General features: G+C 41.6%; 1 long non-coding RNA gene across 1 annotated transcript; it reads left to right on the forward strand.

Moving 5' to 3' along the window:
* Positions 1–15,366: 15,366 nt before the first annotated feature.
* LOC120519841 lies at positions 15,367–17,300 on the forward strand. Its single transcript, XR_005631683.1, has 2 exons — positions 15,367–15,594; positions 17,065–17,300. It is a non-coding gene; the product is annotated as an uncharacterized LOC120519841 (long non-coding RNA).
* The last annotated feature ends 2,907 nt before the right edge of the window (positions 17,301–20,207 follow it).

The following is a 20,207-nucleotide window of genomic DNA, read 5'->3' on the forward strand; positions in this document are numbered from 1 at the left end:
CTATTATGGGGATCCCTTCACAATCAGCAATTTTAACAAATATTTTGTACTGAATACGACTATCTAATTATTAATATGTTTTAAATCTGAGCTCGAACCTTAAACTTATTTAAATTATTTTCGTAGTAGTTCCACCTGTTAATATAATAGAAATTAATTGGCAAAGCAAAATACATAGAAATATAAAGAAATAAACAAAAGAAAGAAAACACTGGAAGCTCAACTGGAAGAATCCTAACTCTCCTCTTTTCAGTCAGTGGATAACTGATTTTATATATTACATGAAACTGGAAAAAATCAAATTCTCACTTAGAGGATCTCTGCAGAACATTTTAAAACCTGGCAGGATCTGATCAATAATATTCTGGAATAATCATTTTATTTGACAAAGCAGATTCTCTTCCCTTTTTAATTCTATGTATTTACAGTGCATCCGGAAAGTATTCACAGCGCATCACTTTTTCCACATTTTGTTATGTTACAGCCTTTATTCCAAAATGGATTAAATTCATTTTTACCTCAGAATTCTACACACAACACCCCATAATGACAATGTGAAAAACTTTAATTGGGATTTTTGCAAATTTATTAAAAATAAAAAGCTGAGAAAGCACATGTACATAAGTATTCACAGTTATTGTCATGAAGCTCAAAATTGAGCTCCGGTGCATCCTGTTTCCTCTGATTATCCTTGAGATATTTAATTGGAGTCCACCTGTGGTAAATTCAGTTGACTGGACATGATTTGGAAAGGCACACACCTGTCTATAGAAGGTCCCACAGTTGACAGTTCATGTCAGAGCACAAACCAAGCATGAAGTCAAAGGAATTGTCTGTAGACCTCCGAGACAGGATTGTCTCGAGGCACAAATCTGGGGAAGGTTACAGAAAAATTTCTGCTGCTTTGAAGGTCCCAATGAGCACAGTGGCCTCCATCATCCATAAGTGGAAGAAGTTCAAAACCATCAGGACTCTTCCTAGTGCTGGCTGGCCATCTAAACTGAGCGATCGGGGGAAAAGGGCCTTAGTCAGGGAGGTGACCAAGAACCTGATGGTCACTCTGTCAGAGCTCCAGAGGTCCTCTGTGGAGAGAGGAGAACCTTCCAGAAGGACAACCACCTCTACAGCAATCCACCAATCAGGCCTGTATGGTAGAGTGGCCAGACAGAAGCCACTCCTTAGTAAAGGCACATGGCAGCCCACCTGGAGTTTTCCAAAAGGCACCTGAAGGCAGTGGCGGTTCTACATTAAATTGCCTCCCGGGCGAGACTCCCTTCCGGCGTCTAAAAAAAATAACATGACAAAACTACACATTTTGTACACACCACACGTTTTATTGTAGTAATTCCGTCATTCCATAACAGACCAATTTTTGCAAAAAAAAAAAATAAATAAATAAATAAACTGCTCATAACTTAATTATGCTCTGTACAAACCAATATTATTTAAGAAAAATATTTTAAATTATTAAGAATAATATACAAATAAAATATAGAATAAATCACACTAAAGAAAATTAAATTATTTTACTGCAGAACAGAAAACACAAACTGAAACTAAAATCTGACATTTCTGGCCTTTCTAGATGCAAAATCATCAATAATGGCATCATATGAGATATGCTCCCTACTGAATGATTAATGCTTATGACAGCCAGGCCAGTGAACCGTTCCTGAGACATGGTTGACCTCAGGTATGTCTTGATTAAGTTCAGTTTGGAAAAGCATCTCTGCTTGAGCCACAGTCACTGGCAGGGTAAGTGCAATCCTGAGAGCAGTCCAAAAGTTGGGGTAGATCTCAGATAGATCCTTATCGTGCATGAAAGTGATAAGCTCAAGGAGGCTCATGGTTTTTGATGGCAGGTGAGAGAAGTTCTTGATTTCCTGCAAAAGCTCTCAACTGTCCAAATCAGAATGCCCTTCGAAGTGCAGTGTGGTACCTAGTGCATTGCACTGCTCTGCCAGCTCCTCATCTGCAAGACTAGGAAATTTGTCAAAACCCCAAATTTGTTTTCCACATTTTCCAATGTGGTAAATCTCTCCGCGATGGCTGACATGGCTGCATCAAGAACAACATTGAAGAATCCAATCTCCAACTTCCTAAGGGCATCACTGAAAGGCTCATCATGTGATTCATATGAGAAGTGGCGCTTTGTGGACCTCAGCCTTTTTGTCTGTCACGTAACAGGACAGAGTTATAGCAAATGGAAAATGTTTGTCTTTAACACTATCTACACATATGTAAATTACACTGGCTATTTACAGTAGCCAACACAAACAATGGAAATAAATAAAAACTGTACTTGCAACAGTTTTGTTTCAAAGCATAATTTTAAGGTTAAATTTAATTAGATCTCGTGTTGTATACACTGCTGAAAAACAATAGAACCCTGCCCAAAAATAACAGAAAATGTAATGGATTTAATGGTTATAATGGGAATTGTATTGGTTTTAATGGTAAGTATAACAGTGTCTGCTGGTATATGATGGATTCTATTGGTGGGTGGGATGGTAAATCCTATTGGAAAAGTGTCCAAAACACACTACAATAAGGAATTTTGTAATAGTTTCACTGGAAAAAAGTTAATGGTTCACAATGGTATTTAATAGAAACCATTAGAATTTCTGTGATGGTTTGTATATTAGGCTTTTACTGTGTTTTTTTTTTTTTAGAAGGTAAGCATAGCATGCATTATAAGCAAGAAGGCTAACAAAGTAAGAGTTAACGTTATACCACTAATTAACACAATGACATGAATACCTTAATCATACAGAGAGAATATTGTTGCATACCTTTATCTTTTGCCCGTTTCTCCTCATCATCTTTTCTTTTTTTCCTAAATTGGGCACCTGACAGCTTTGGCCTTTTTCTCTCCATCGCTGTTGTTTACTAAATAATCGGCAATCAACAGATTTCCCATCATCCCCAACGCTGTCACTCACGACCAGAAGTCAAGACTAAACCAATTCACCTCCACATCATAATCGTTTTTTATTACCTATTTTTATTAGCCATTTCACACAATTAAATAAATAAATAAAAATGTGCCAATTATTGGTCTGTGTTTAAAATATTTTTAATGAAATGTGCGTTATTTGTAAGAAAGTCAGGTGTCACTGACATAGTTTAGCCCCTCCTTGTCCGCTTCATTTGGGACAGGTGAACTGTACTCTCGCCGCCTCCCCAACCCCCACCCCCTCATCCCTCTCCTCTCCGCTCGCTCAGCTTCTGTGCGGCTCCTTCAGCAGCAGGGGTGGCGCAGGTATCATAGATAATAGAAAACCGCTTAGCGGCACAGATGATTTTTTTCCTCCAAGTTCGTGTGCCGCCCCCACGTGTCATGAAAAATGCGCCCGGCGGCTGCCCGTCGCCCATGCCTAAAACCGCCACTGCCTGAAGGACTCTCAGACCATGAGAAACAAAATTTTCTGGTCTGATGAGACAAAGATTGAACTGTTTAGTGTGAATGCCAGACATCATGTTTGGAGGAAGCCAGGCACCGCTCATCACCAGGCCAATACCATCCCTAAAGTGAAGCATGGTGGTGGCAGCAGCATCATGCTGTGGGAATGTTTTTCAGCGGGAGGAACTGGGAGACTAGTCAGGATAAAGGGAAAGATGACTGCAGCAATGTACAGAGACATCCTGGATGAAAACCTGCTCCAGAGCGCTCTTGACCTCAGACTGGGGTGACGGTTCATCTTTCAGCAGGACAATGACCCTAAGCACACAGCCAAGATATCAAAGGAGTGGCTTCAGGACAACTCTGTGAATGTCCTTGAGTGGCCCATCCAGAGCCCAGACTTGAATCTGATTGAACATCTCTGGAGAGATCTTAAAATGGCTGTGCACCGACGCTTCCCATCCAACCTGATGGAGCTTGAGAGGTGCTGCAAAGAGGAATGGGCAAAACTGGCCAAGGATAGGTGTGCCAAGCTTGTGGCATCATATTCAAAAGACTTGAGGCTGGAATTGCTGCCAAGGTGCATCAACAAAGTATTGAGCAAAGGCTGTGAATACTTATGGACATGTGATTTCTCAGATTTTTTATTTTTAATAAATTTGCAAAAACCTCAAGTAAACTTTTTTCACGTTGTCATTATGGGGTGTTGTGTGTAGAATTCTGAGGAAAAAATGAATTTAATTAATTTTGGAATAAGGCTGTAACATAACAAAATGTGGAAAAAGTGATGCGCTGTGAATACTTTCCGGATGCACTGTATTTACTTAATAAAAAATAAAAACCTTAGCCGCCTTGCCCAGATCTCTGATCTCACACCCATATGATTTGTGCTGTGTATGTCAGACTTTATTACACAAATATTTTTATGTTAACACACTTCTAGATTTTACTTCTTTTTCTTTGTTTTAGGTCTGTGTTTCTATCTGAGTGTGTTGGTGGTCATGTTATATTCATACTTTTTGAATAGGAATCTATTTAATTTAATGTGAATAGACAGGCCTGCTAATTTGTTTGCTACTACTTGTATTGTGACATTCAGCTGCACGTTGAGAATTGTTTCTCATTACATGCGTATTTGCACTTCGTTTTATTTTCATCCTTGTAATAACATGGAGTTGATTGTTTGGAAATGTAATTATAAATGCAACAAATATTCAAAAACTATTTATGATTCCTGTTGTGGCAAGCTGCTGGTGGTGGTACCCAGCGGGACACCCAGGAGGACCGGAGGAGGGCTTATGCCTAATCCAGACCATGAGGCGACGACCACCTGGTGGCTTAGGAGACCATGGGAAAAGATCTTAGAAGCTCAACTCTATAGGGGCCCGTGGTCACCGCTAGGGCACCCAATGTCTGTGGAGCCCTGGCCCTTAGCACTTCTGCCACACCAGGTAGCACCTGGAGCACGTCCGTTGAGCTTTAAAGGGCCGCCTCCTTCCATTCGATGGCTGTTTTCAGGTGGAAGAGGAATGAGCTTGGAGGAGAGGAGTGAAGGTGGACCAAAGAAGAGAGAAAGAGCCATTGTGAGGCCTGGACTTTGGGGTGATTGGTGCTGCAGCACTGGGTTTGTGTGTGTCCCATTTGTAAATTTTGTATAAATAAACATGTGTTGGGTGATAAAACAATGTCTACCTGTTTGTGTCTGGGCTGTTCCCCACACTGTAAATTTAAGAAATAGCATTAAATTTAATGTAAAACACATTATGACTTGTTTGGACTTGACGTTTAAGACTTGACTTGTAACTTGCCCTTCTTGACTTGAGACTTACTTGTTATTTGACAGTGATTTGTCCCAAAATCCATAAGGAGTCGATCAGATGTCCTGCTGGATACACAACTTCAGAGAATTCCAGCTGCCACAGAGCTAAAGGGTGAGGGTATCACATTGGCAAGTCTGATAAACTGTCCCCTGAGGGTCCGCTCACACATATTTGAGGACTTTGCACTGATGTTTATCAGATCTGCCCTCCTTTGTCCAATTCACAGCGCCATGTCCCTTTGTATTTGCACTAACGCTCACTCCTGCCTCTCACCCGCTGTACACACAGAGGTCCCTGTTACAATAATGCTTTATCTATGATGTGGTTATCAGATGTGTAATATTTAAATAGGTGTGGTGTGTTAATGTTGGATATTATAGCTAAGAAGAAGTTTTTTAAGTGAATAAAATATGTAAATAGGAATGTGGAGGTTATAAGGAAAGGCTGACATGGTGTGTGATGGGCGCTCATTTCTGCCCTGAGACTCAGCTCAGAATAAGCAGGTGTGGAAAATGAATGTTTATTTTAATATTCATTTGAGTTAAACAAACATCAGAAAATTCACTCAAACTAATAAACAAACAACTAACTGGTCAGCAGAGACACACAGCATGATGGGAGGTCATTAAGATTGGACTGTCCAGTCCTTGTTATTTTACTGCTCCATTTTACAATTTGTTTATTCTGTTTTATGTTTTAGCAATAAGCTTTCCAAACCAGGCTAGCAGTTTATAAATACAAACAGACTCAATACAAGATTTATAAAAGAGTGTCATCATGGAAGGACTCACATTACAAAGACTCGGCTCCCTTAAGCAGTTGAGCTGCTGCTGTCCCTTTTTGCTGATGGCTTTTGTGCTTCCTTTAAAGTCAGCTCTGAGTCTTTGATTGTTCTCAGATATTTCTAAATGTTAATGATCTCCACTGCCTGCTCTTTGGTGATTGTTTCTTGCTGGCGACTGGTGCTGCTTATAAGTTTGATTATTAGTAGAAAAGACTCATCATACCAGTTCAGAAAGTCATCTCCCACTGGACCTTCATTAACAATCACTGAGTCATCAGCACATATTAAGATGAACTTATCGTCAAATTTACTGAGATCACCATTAGTGTAGAGGAGAACAGAAAGGAGAAAGAACAGACATGAGGGGACCTGGGGATGAGGACATGTCAGACAGACAGCCATTGATTGTCACTCTTCAGTTCTTGTCTCTTAAAAGTTTAATCAGCCTTCCTATAAAACTGAAGTCAAAATTAAAGTTATTTAATAATTTCTGTTCAAGAAGGTGAGGCTAAATGGTGTTAAAGGCTGAAGAGAAGTCTGAAAACAGGAGCCTCACATATGTCTTGGTGATCTACAAGGGGACATACAAGAGAAGATCAAAGTGGCATAAGAACATAAGACATTCAACAAACGAGAGGAGACCATTCAGACCATCAAGGCTGTTTGTTTATCTAAGCTCATGCATATTCTTCTTAAAGGGTCTAAAGGTTTCCCCTTCAACTCCATGACTTGATAGTTTGTTCCTGATTCTCACAACTCTTTTTCTTTCTTGCTTCAATTTAAAATTCACTTTCTGATAATGTTCTTGGGTATGTGACTTACACTTAACTTGACAGAATTCTGCTGGATGTCCTTTATGAATTCCTTTGAGGATTTTAAATACCTGGATGAGATACCCACACAGTCTTCTCTGCTCACACTAAGCAGGTTTATTTCTCTGAGTCTGTCACAGTAGAACATGTCCATACCACAATAACAACATTTATTTGTATCGCACATTTTCATACAAATAATGGAGATCAATGTGCTTTACGTGATGAAGAAAGAGAAAGAAAATAAATAAATAAGAATTAAAATTAGGAAAACTAATTAACATAAAATAAAAGTAAGATCCGATGGCCAGGGAGGACAGAAAAAAATAAATAAATAAAAATTCCAGACAGCTGGAAAAAATTTAATCTGCAGACCACGAGACCACACAGCCCCCCAGACATTCTACCTCACATCAATGACTTCAGTCAGTCCTCATGGTGTTCAGGTTTCACATGGTAGAACTTGATGATGACGTCCCATAATGCACTTGGTTGCTCTGCTCTTCATATCTTCAAGTGCTGTTATGTCTTTCTTGTACTGAGGAGACCAGAACTGCACTCAGTAATCCAGATGTGCTCTCACTCGTGTATTATAAAGTAAGAGTATAATGTCACTTGATTTAAATTTAATAGTTTTTATGATATAACCTCACATTTTATATTATCTTTTTAATTGCTTCTGTACATTACTTAGTCAATGAAAATGTTGTGTCAACATAAACCCCTAAATGCTCTTCAGAGGTCTCCTCCTGTAGCTCAGTGTCTCCCATTTTGTATTTATATTTGGCTGAACTGAATCACTCAGGGGAAGAGAAGACGCATCAGGACAACAGCAAGTGAAGTGAAAAAGTATCACCAAAATAATACAAACAAATAAAAGAGGAGACTCCATAACACTTCAGGGACACAGATATTCCTTTATTGCTGTTCAGAACATGAACTCATAATCAAAAAATTTAAAAAAACTTCAGCAAAGATGGAGACAAACAGACCTGCTGCTGGTCACCACTAGAGCTGCCAGTCCTGAGTGGTAAATGACAGACCAGAATTCCAGTTTGTCATCCTCACCCCATGGTCACCTGTGACAAGTCCATCTGGTCACCTGAGTGCAGGACGCCGTCAGTCTCATGTCTGTGACGTTCTTATCCAGTGTTGATGTCCACATGTCAGTCTGAATGACTTGGCACCAGTCAGTCCAGCATGAAGACTGGAGACCATGTCAGGTATATAGCGCCTTGCTTTATACGAATGGCAGTGGTCTCGTGTTCACACTGCACTTCAGTGAAAAGTCAGAATACAAGTGGCCATTGAACCTTTGTGTTGTTTGTCCTTCTGTCTGTCTGTCTGTCTCTCCTCATGTCCTCACTTCTCTCTCATTTACTTCACAGCCTGTCTCAAAGTCGTTTCACCTCCAGATGTTGCTCAGCTCTCTCCTCAGCTCTTTCTTCTCCACACTCACGACTGACTGAACTGGACCTGAGCAGTAACAGCAACATGGAGGACTCAGGAGTGGATCAGCTGTGTGAGGGGCTGAGGAGTGAAAACTGCAAATTAGAGAAACTGAAGTAAGTGAACAACAAGTGTGAGTGTCTGTGTGTGTGTGTGTCTGCATCTGTGTGTGTGTGTGAGTGTGTGTGTCATGAATTTTATTTCTTGTCACATTATGGCTCTCTTTTCCACCACAACACAAACGCTGTGTTTAATCAGGACAGACTGCAGTGTCCCTTATGGACAGACAGATGGACGTGAGGTGACACAACTGCAGATTTCCTTTAATAATTCAATTCATAAAGACAGCATTGTGATCCTGAGCCTCTCCACCACACTGGTCACTCTCTTCATCCTCTCTGTCCAGACTGTTGTTTTATTTCTTGTCCCACAAGGCCACACTGTCCATTCTTTATTTGAATCTCATACTTGTTCCTGTCCTCCATTGTCACTTTCCCCTTACACTCCTCTGATGTCCCCACTACAGTTCGTTAAAATCACTAAAGTAGAATAAGGAGGAGAAACACAGTCAGTGTGAGGAGAAGAGCACGACTAAAGTGACAGAAGACAAAGAGGAGTGGACAGCTAGAGCTGGACTGGAGTGACAGATAAGGACAAGGAAAATAGAATAGCAAAGATAAGGAGAGACAAGAGAAGGAGATGAACAGATTGAAAAACAGGATGAGTAAAAGAGAAGGACAAGGCAGAGGTTAAGGAGAAGTAGAGAGAGGAGGACAGACAGAGGAACAGGAGGAAAGGTGGACAGCAAAGTAGAAATGACCAGCCAGCCATACACAGAAAGAGAAGGTGACAGGGAGGAGAGGATTAGGAGTGAAGGCAGTGTGGACAGTAAGGTGGGAGACACAGGAAGTGACCGCCATTATAGCCAAGTGGACTGAACAGGCCGACATCATTCTACAAGACATGACCCCAGGTCTACACAGGACATCGACATATATCTGTCAGTGGGCTTAGTGACCAACAGGTGGACAAACACATCATGTGCAGTAGACGTTCAGAGACACTGAGAGGATTCTGGGAAGGTAACCTCAGTGGGCGTGTCAGTGAGATACTCCAGTGTGAGGAGTGGTGCCCACTTGTGTTTGTAACTCACACTTGTGTCTCTTGTGGGACATTAAAACAAGAATCTCACCACATGATCAGGTCAGGCTGTCACATGACTTTCTCAGTAGTCCAGTATATAGCGCCTTTTTGATATTTTTATACACACATGTTCTTCACTGATGTCATCACAGGTTCAAACCCTCTGCCTAAACAAATCCTTCTTTTGTCATTTTAGTCAGTCAATGTCTTCCTCAATGCCAGCAGACAATCAAATGGCCGACCGGAGATGTGAAAAATTTGACTTCACTAAGGACACCTGTCACACTAGTCCTCTGCCCCACTGGTCACTCTGGTCACTGCGTGATTCTCTTTACTTCTAAATACAAAGCTGTGTGGTGACACATGTCAGGGTCAATGGTTGTGTGCAGGTTTTTAAATTAAAATGGTGGACTCAGAGGGGCGTAGGTGGATGTGGTAGTGTGGGGGAGCAGAGCAGCGCTGGAGTGTTGGTGGTGAATTGGCGGAGCGCACTTTACACCTGCAGACACGTGTGGTTCAGCCAGTGTCCTCATTAGTGCTCTGGGTCTGGAATTAGACACCTGCACCCCAGTGAGTTTAAAATGAGCCTGAGGAGGTGTTGTGATGTGAGATTTTGTATATAACTTGATAAATATTTTGTATGTCTTTATTTGTAATTTAGGTAAAGCCATGGAATTTAGTGTTTACCCCCATTTAGGATTGGGTCTCTTTGAATTTTATGACAGAGTCGGGGGAGGATGAGCCTTAAACCAATTTGGCGATTATTTCTCTGCTAAAGTTTTTCAACCCCCACAAGGAAGCCAGGATGTTTAACATATGGTCCTTGGGGATGGTTAACAACAACAACATTTTTTTATATAGCACATTTTCATACAAAAAAGTAGCTCAAAGTGCTTTACATAACAAAGAATAGAAAAATAAAAGACCCAATAAGAAAAAATAAATCAACATTAATTAACATCAAATAAGAGTAAAGTCCAATGGCCAGGGGGGACAGAAAAAAAAAAACTCCAGACGGCTGGAGAAAAAAATAAAACCTGTAGGGATTCCAGACCATGAGACCACCCAGTCCCCTCTGGGCATTCTACCTAACATAAATGAAACAGTCGTCTTTGGATTTAGGGTTCTCACGGAAGAAGTTGATGATGATGGTCATGCACACTTCTGGCTTTTAATCCATCATTGTTGGAACATCACAGTGGTTTGAGTAGATGCACCACCAAAAGGGACACCAGAAAAAGAAAACAGAAGAGAGAGTAGGGTGTCAATACAGATTTTAGAGCCACCATGAATAGTTATTATAATGAATTAGATATACAGAGTATCAGGATTAAGTTAAATTGAAGTTATAAAAAGGCCATGTTAAAGTAATGTGTTTTCAGCAGTGTTTTAAAGTGCTCTACTGTATCAGCCTGGTGAATTCCTATTGGCAGGCTATTCCAAATTTTAGGTGCATAACAGCAGAAGGCCGCCTCACCACTTCTTTTAAGTTTTGTTCTTGGAATTCTAAGCAGACACTCATTTGAGGATCTGAGGTTACGATTTGGAATATAAGGTGTCAGACATTCCAATATATAAGATGGGGCGAGATTATTTAATGCTTTATAAACAATAAGCAGAATTTTAAAGTCAATCCTGAATGACACAGGTAACCAGTGTAGTGACATCAAAACTGGAGAAATGTGATTGGATTTTCTTTTCCTAGTTAGGATTCTAGCAGCTGCATTCTGCACTCATTACAAACGATTTATTTCTTTTTTGGGTAGTCCTGAGAGGAGTGCGTTACAGTAATCTAGTCGACTGAAAACAAAAGCGTGAACTAATTTCTCAGCATCTTTCAATGATATAAGAGGTCTAACTTTATTTATGTTTCTTAAGTGAAAAAATGCTGTCCTAGTAATCTGATTAATATGCGATTTAAAATTTAGATTACAGTCAACAATTACCCCTAAGCTTTTTACCTCTGTCTTGACTTTTAATCCTAATGTAATCAGTTTATTTCTACTAGCCTCATTGTATCCATTATTGCCAATCACTAAGATTTCAGTTTTCTCTTTATTTAGCTTGAGAAAGTTACTATTCATCCATTCAAAATTACAAGTAAGACATTGTGTTAGTGAATCAAGAGAATCGGGTCATCAGGTGCTATTGATAATACAGCTGTATGTCATCAGCATAGCTGTGGTAGCTCACGTTGTGCCCTGAGATAATCTGACCTAATGGAAGCATGTAGATTGAGAAGAGCAGCGGACCCAGGATAGAGCCTTGTGGAACACCATATTGGATATCATGTGTCTTCGAGTTGTAATTACCACAACTAACAAAGAATTTTCTCCCTGTCAGGTAGGATTCAAACCAATTTAAGACACTGCCAGAGAGGCCCACCCATTGACTAAGGCGATTTCTAGGAATATTGTGATCAATGGTATCAAATGCGCACTCAGATCTAAGAGGATGAGAACAGATAAATGGCCTCTGTCTGCATTTACCCACAAGTCATTGACTACTTTAACAAGTACAGTTTCTGTACTGTGATTTGTTCTAAAACCAGACTGAAACTTGTCAAGAATAGCAAGTTTATTGAGGTGGTTGTTTAACTGCATAATGACTGCCTTCTCTAGAACTTTACTTAAGAAAGGCAGGTTAGAGATGGGTCTAATATTTTCAAAAGCAGAGGGTCAAGATCATTTTTCTTAAGTTGGGGTTTAACAACAGCAGTCTTAAGACATTCTGGGAAGACTCCAGCATCTAATAACGAATTTACAATGTCAAGAATACTATCAATTAGCCCGCCCAATACCTCTTTGAAAAAGTTGTTGGTATTGGGTCAAGGACGCAGGTGGAGGGTCTCAGTTGAGAAATTATTTTATGTAAATCAGGTAAATCTATCCTGGTGAAAGAATTTAAATTTGTTTATAACAGAATGCTGGGGTTTAGGAGGATCCTTAGTGTTGGGGAGATATACTATGTTATTTCTAATATCATTCATTTTTGATTGTAAAACTAGAGACATTTTAAGTAACTACAAGTCTGTGTGCCACCTAAAACTACACATCATCATTTAATCAGGTTGTATGGTTGCCAGTGTTCAAATGTACTTTGCATTTTGTTATTATTTATGAATATTATCAATAATGCATTGTTTAAATTGTAACGTAACTCCTGTTTGTCTTTACTATACCTAATTGCCTGAGGTTATAGATATAGAAGGGAAGGTGAGGAGAAGTTATGTACTATAATACCTTATAAACAGTGATATGTCTGTGAGATTAGGCATTCTGACAAAGGCTACTTATTAATAATACAAAAGGGGAAAGTAGAGCAAAATATTACTCTACCAAGATAAAACAGCAGGATAGTCAAGAACAAAACTGAACAGGAAAGAAAAATGAAAAAATGGAGACAGCTGTTAAATGAGAGATAAAGTAAATGGCGAATGGTGGCTGAGCTGATGCAGTGGAGTGGAGGTCAAGAAGTTGCACTGTGAGGAGTGAGCACATGACACTCAAGGGGTAAGGTCAGAACCTACTTTGTGATCAACAACACTCAGTGGGCTTCTGCTGAAGGCTGAGGGATGGCGTCAGGAGAAAAGAGAAGGTCTCATGAGGCATCCTGCTGAAGGCCATGGGATTGTGGTGGGAACACAAGCTGAGTGTGGGGTCCTCAGCGGTGACCAGCTAAGGTGGCTGGGGCAGAAGCTGAAGTGAAGGGTGACTGCCCTTGCCGGTGATCTCTTGGCTTGCTGAGGAGAACTTAAATGGTAAGCAGTGGAGATGTCAGTTTTAGGTGGCACAGAAACTCTTGTTGTTTTTACATACAGTAATGCCAGTGCAGTGAGAATTATGCCAATAATACTACTATCAAAGTGACAGGTGGCACATGATATTAAACATATCCTGCTCACCTGCTCAGCTTGTCAATACACTCACCATCTCTTCTTCAACCTACCCCACTTGATCACTAAATATAAAGTGATAGATAATTACAACGGTGAACAGATATAATGGACATAATTAAGGACAATACACATAATTCAAACAGACAATATCGGTCTGCTGATATGGCGACAAGAGGACAGACCTGCACAAGTTGCTTTGTAATGTCGGGGCACCAACTGGGTGTCCCCCTTTAATGATGTAAAATGAAAAAAATAAAAGTGGACAAGATGGCCCCAACAAAACACACCTTTTCAGCCCAATAGACAAATTGACTTTGCAGTTGTGTGAACACGATGGCGCTTGCTTCATGTTGAGTTTCCAGGTCCAACAGCAGACTCCATCCTCTGGGGGCCAGCAGCTTTTCAAGAGTCCCACCCAGAAGGACAGGGGCAGCTCTGGGCACTGCGGCTGAGTCAGTTCCCCTCATTTGGTTTCTTCTCAGAGCTGCAGGTGGATAAGGAGAGACAGTCAGTGTGAGCCCCTCTCATCTCAGAGTGGTCTCACTTACCTCACAGAGACAGGAAGGTCATCTCCAGGTGGGCACACATGTGTGACAATACATAGAACTGGCCTGCTCATTTGTTTGCACTGCTTGTATTGTTGAATTCAGCAGCACTTTGAGAATTGATTCTCATTACATGTTTATTTGCACTTCATTTTTGTTCATCTTTGTATTAACATGGAGTTGATAGTTTGGAAATGTAACAATAAATGTAATAAATGATTCCTGTAAATTTAAGAAATAGCAAATGTAAATTTAGTGTAAAACACATTATGACTTCTTTGGAACTTGAAATTTAAGACTTGACTCACAACCTGCCTGACTTGACTCAGGACTTGGAAGTGAAAAGAAGAAGAAAAAGGAGAAGAAGTGAGAGTAGGAAATAAATAGAAGGAGAGCAGTGACAGGGTGTCACCACCAGAGGGCAGAGCTGAGCAGAGCAGAGGACTTGGGGACCTGCAGGTTTGGTGACGTCTGTGTCAATGATGGCCTTTGGTGTGCACTTATAATTTGAACCCAAGTCCATTGATTTTAACATTTGTAACATTTTGTTTGAATATTTATTGTATTATTTGTAAAAGCCTTGTAAAGACCCCACCATCTTTATTCCACCCCCTTACTGTCCAGTGGCCTGTCCTGACTTTTATAAAACAGACGTCATTGAAAAGGCAGGACATAAAGAAATGAGCTGCTGTTGTGACAAATTCAAACTGTGATGACACAAACATGTCACTCCTGTGACCCCCACACGTCCTGTGAAGTCAGCTGATAAAGTGCTGTGGATTTCCTTTGCTTTCATTTTGATCAAATCACTTATGGGCAGAGCTGGGAATGACAGCAGTGGTCAGCAGTCATGGGGTCTCTTCACAGTCCACTCAGACCACCTCTGTGCCCACTGGACTGGACTTTGGGACGCTAACAGGCCATTTGAAGCTCGTCCTCCTGCTTTATTACAAATCAGTAGAAGGAATAAAAACTGAGCTCAACACCACTGAGGTGTTTAGCAGTCAAAAGTCAGCTGGTCAGTGTCACCGGACAGTATGTGAGGTCTGAGTGGCCGAGAACAGAAGTATCACATGTCAGTCTTGTCCTCCATGTCCATTATTTCACCATTCCTAATGTCAGGTCCTGTGTTTGTCCTTTTAAACCAACAGAGTGTCATTGTCATCATCTAATTACTGTGACATGAGGAGAGTCCATCATGACAAACAGCTGAGTGTTCAACTCTGCAGTGACCAGAATGTCTAACAGTTGTCTTTTCTATGATGTCCTACAAATCTGACAAAATGTCTACACACCTGAGTCCTGAATGACACAAAGAAAGCCTACTTTGCTCGCTCCCCCACCAATATTAATGTCCATGTGTCCGTTTCAATGACTTCTCACCTGTCAGTACAGCATGAAGGCAGGAGACCCTCTCAGGTGTTTGGTGACTTACTTATAAGAACAGCGGTGGTCTCGGGTTCAAACAGGCTCAGTAAAAAGACCAGCAGTCATTGATCCTTTGAGTTCTGTGGCCTTCTGTCTGTCCCTCCTCATGTCCTCACTTCCCTTTCTTTATCTCCACAGCCTGCGCTCATGTGGTCTCACCACTGAATGCTGCTCATCTCTCTCCTCAGTCCTCTCTTGTCCACACTCACAGCTGACTGAACTGGACCTGAGCGGAAACAACCTGGGAGATTCAGGAACTCATCACCTGTGTGAGGTTTTGCGGACCACCAGCTGTAAATTAAAGTCACTGTGGTGAGTAAACAGGGTGCGGTGTGTGGGGTTATGAAGTCATAGCTGATGGCCTGATGGACAGACGGATCACAGGACACCACATGGACTGACTGAAGGAAGGAGAAGGACAGGCAGTGGGATGAGAAGGACAAAGAGCAGTGGACAAGTGGAGCTGGACAGAGGTGACAGACAGGGAGGACAACAAAGATAATGAGAGATGACAGAAGGAGAACAACAAAGAGGAGGAGTGTGAGATGAGCTGAGAAAAGGATGAACAGAAAGGGTGGATAGACAGAGGGACAAGGACACAGGGAGGAGAGGTGACAGGATCAGGACAGCAGGCAGAGTGGACAGGAGGAGAGGGTGGACAGGGTTATGGGGGTCACTTGGAACTAACAAGATAGAGAAGATTCAATGTCAGTGGACAGGGTGGTGAGAGGACAATAAGAAGAAACAAGAGGACAGAAAATGAGAGAAGACATGAGAGTGAGGAGGAGTGAGAAAGAAAATAATAAAGAGAGAGAGACTAAAGATTAATTAAGGGAGCAGGACACAGGAAGTGACCACAGAGGGGTCAACATCATGTCACCTGGACAGACCATCTTCTGTGGTGATTGCTCTAACAGCACAATATAACAAAGGGTGAAGCCTCTAGAATAGCCCACCAAACAAATGTCACCCCAGGCAGGCCCACCCCAGGCAAACAGGAGGCTTCAGGCCTGACTAGGCCTCAGAAAGGAGCTCAGGCTTTTAAATTCAAAATAAAATCAAAAAGAGTCTCAGAGGCGTGAAGTGAGTCTGACCAGAGGGAGAACCGTGAAAACTCCATCTGGAGCAGAGACAAGTCCACAAGTGGTCTTCATAAAAGATGAGGTTTATTAACAAAAGAGCCAAAGGGGTTGCCAAAGGAAATCCAAAGCTAACAACATTCAAAAAGCCAAAGACAATAATCAGAATTAAAAACAAAAGAGCAAAATACTCACAAAGACCACCAATCACCAGAGCGCAGTCAAATGAGCCACAGCCTTTAGAGAGTTGGGAGGCAGGGGTCCTGCGTCTCAGGATCAAACCACAAAATACAAAGAACGTGAGAGAACTGCAAGACACACACAGAGATACTAAATAATAATGAAATAGAATAAAAATAACATAATACAGAATTAAACAAATAATAAATGAACAGAACAATGTTATCAAAACAATGGAAAACAATGAAGGAGAATAAAAATAAAACTGTCAGCAGGCCCACGGAGGACCCCGGCCAGACTAGAACACCTTCACTGAGTTGAGATGAAACCAAAAGCCTTCAGAGAGCGGTGACCTGACTGGACAGTGAACTGAGTGACCGGCAGGGTGACACACATGTCATGTGACTTAGGGACACTGAGGAGAATTCTGGGAAGTTGACCTGAGTGGGTGTGTCACTGTGATAGTACAGTATGTGAGGTGGGGTCCTCTTATGTTTGTGACTCACACTTGTGTCCTTCACAGGCTGAAGTTTAATAATGTCAAGGCGAGTGGGAAGAAGAACCTGAGGTCATTACAGGATGAGCTGAACAGGAATGTGCAGAAGGTGAATATTTACATATGGTGAAGACTGGACATGCTGACCAACTGACCCCTGTGACGGTGCCCCCTGTCCACTCCCTCTAAATTCTCCTCTTTATTCTTTAATAACCTCCTCAGCTCTCCTTCACATTTAATAAACTCTCCATATCTTCTTCTCAGCCTGTGTGCTTCTTCTTTAAACTCACTTGTGCTTCTCCATCCTGTCACCCTGAACTTGTCACCAGACTCCTCAAGTTCAGACAAGAAACCCCTGAGTTTCACCAGCCAGAGGACTACAGTGAGAATTGTCATCTGAAACCAGCAGGGGTCACAAAGCCCGCTGAGGAGAGCAGCAGGAGCAAACATGGGTGGACAGTCCAGTTCTATGGTGATGGAGAGTTAGGCCAATCCTGACATTAGTGACAACTTCTGGACAGGCACCGGGCCATCACAGGTCAAGCTGATGGTGGTCTGAGCAGAAACCTCCTAAACCTACTGCTCCTCAACATCATGTGGTGTTGTTTGAACCTGTGTCTGCTCACTGCCTCACTTGCACACAATTCATGTCATCTTCTGTTTGTGACTGAACATATTCTACCATGTGCTGATTTGGACTTCTGTGACACTTTAACAGACACACGGCTCAGGTCTCTTTGTCTTCTTTGTCATTCCCTCATTGTCACCTCGCTGTCACCTCCATTCGTGTCCTCTTTAGAAAGCAGTGGCCTGAAAAAGTGAGCCATTTAAAAAGAAATATGAGCAAAAGGACAAAATGAGGAGAGCTCAGGCTTGTTGGTGAAGAAAGTGTGAGTGACTGGCGGCCTAACCAGGGTTGAATCTCATGCATTGAACCCAATGTTGACCTTGAACTGGACTGAGTGGGTTCAGAAAATGGAGGGATGGAGGACACCAAACACATAATAAGAAATAAGAGTTGAACTGGGATGAGAGTCCAATTACTGAGAGACTGGATAATGGCGTGTGAGACCTCAGCTTGAAGGTGAGCATCTCCTGGACAGCTGGACAAGGAGCAGAGATTGTACAGATGGACTTTGAGTGTGACAGAGGAGAAGAGACAGAGAGACAAACAATGGTGCATGAAGAAGAACTATAAAAAGAAATATGGTTAGAGAGACAGGAGAGATGGGGGACAGATGGGGACAAAAGGGGAGAGTCACATAGGACAGAGGGGGACAATAAATGGAGAAGAGAAGGAAGAGGCCATTTTAAAATGAAACAGGAAAAGCTGAGTCACATCAGAATGGAGGAGAAAGTTTGATTTCTAAGGTCTGCAGCCTTGAAGGATACATGATGTCCATCTGCACCCTCTTCTGTGCTGAGAAGGCTGAAGATCTTTGTGGACAAGAAGACTCTGCTCTGCCTCAGTTGTGGTTCAAGCAAATCCATGACATTTAATAGCAATTAAAGGTTATGCAGTAAAAACATCCAAATAAAGACTGCAGTCGCAGAGATGGAAAGGTGTGGTGCGTTCTGCATCATGGGGTATACCAGCCCAAGAAACACAAGGTGTGTGTGGTGTTCGATTGTGCAGCTTCTTTTCAAAGGACCACACTAAATGAGCAGCTTCTTCAGAGGTCAGACCTTACTAGCACACTGATTGGTGTCATTATGAGGGTCTGCCAAGAATCTATGGTATTAATGGCTGATGTGATAGCCATGTTCCTCTAGGCTAGTGTTCCTTCAGAGGATGCTGATTTACTCCGATTCTTATGGTGGCCAGTTAGTTACATTAAAGGAATGCAAGTGCCATTGTTTGGTGCCACCTCCTCACCAAGCTGTGCTAGTTATGCTCTCAGACATTGTGCCGAGGACAGCAGGCATTTATTTGATGCTACATTAGTAGACACAGTTTTGCACAATTTTTGCATAGTGTTGAAACAGATCAAGCAGCTCAGGCACCCTCAGCCCAAAAAAAGGCACTCAGAGTCTCGGGACAGGCAGCAGAATCAGACTTTATTGTACGGCACACATACAAATTCAGCTCAGATGACTTGAGTCCCGAGCATTCTGTGTACTTCAAGTTTATTACAAATCTTATCACAAAATATCCCTCCTTCACACAGATTCCCATCATCTGCTTTCCAGGGTTTCTCATGATGATGACCTCGCTCAGCACCTTTTCTCATAACAATCACCAGATGTTGCTGACTTTCTCATAACAATATCCTGCTGTCATAAACTTTCTCATAACAATTTCCCTTCATTATCTGTTTCTTCATTAAAATCTCTTTGGCTCAAAAGATGTATTTGCCTCTTTGAGGTGAGTGTCACCTAATCACTCCTCCCTAATCCTGAGCTGTGAAAGATTGATGGCTTTAAGTTAATTAGTTCTCACCACTATTTTGGACTCCATAGAACCCACCAGTGAAAACTGGGCTGCTTAATTAATATTTCAGTTACTGCTTACTCATTGCACTAACATCTATTATGGCTGACATAATGGATAGCCATGCCAGTTAGGTGGCAGTGCGCAGCTTCACTGATGAGGGCTAACCTGTGGACAGCTGGGCGTGGTGCCTCTTGACTACTTGAAATAAAAGCACAGGCCCATAACAATTAATACTTACATAGTTTAAAACTGGTTTAGTATATACTTCTGTAACTTTATTATTATTCATAAAAAGGCACAAACATATAAACTTAAATACTTCTTTAACCTACATATATATGAGCGTAGTAGTGAAACAGGACAAACTTTAAAAATCAAACAGGTATCGCTAGCTAAGCGGAGGTAAGGTACACTCCAAAATGGGACCAGAGGAAGAGAGATTCGAACGGAGGCTAGTGGTGAGTGAGGAGGGCCCCGCCTGGCTCCCCACTGCTGACGTCACGTTTACCCCCCACCGTCGACCCACAGCCTCTGTCTCAGATTAGGGAATATATCCCTACTGAAAGTGAACTATGATTTTTAGCGCCGTGAGACAAGTCACAAAATTAACAAGAATGTTCAAGCACATTATAGAAAAAGCCAGATCTAAATCTGTTAAGTAGTTCTCTCGTTCGCTAGCTAAGCGGAGGCAAGGTAAGCTCCGAGGTTGTCACGTGAGTGGAGGAGGACCCTGCAT

Source organism: Polypterus senegalus, unplaced genomic scaffold, assembly GCF_016835505.1.
Source record: "Polypterus senegalus isolate Bchr_013 unplaced genomic scaffold, ASM1683550v1 scaffold_4804, whole genome shotgun sequence".
NCBI classification, from domain to species: Eukaryota; Metazoa; Chordata; class Cladistia; order Polypteriformes; family Polypteridae; genus Polypterus; species Polypterus senegalus.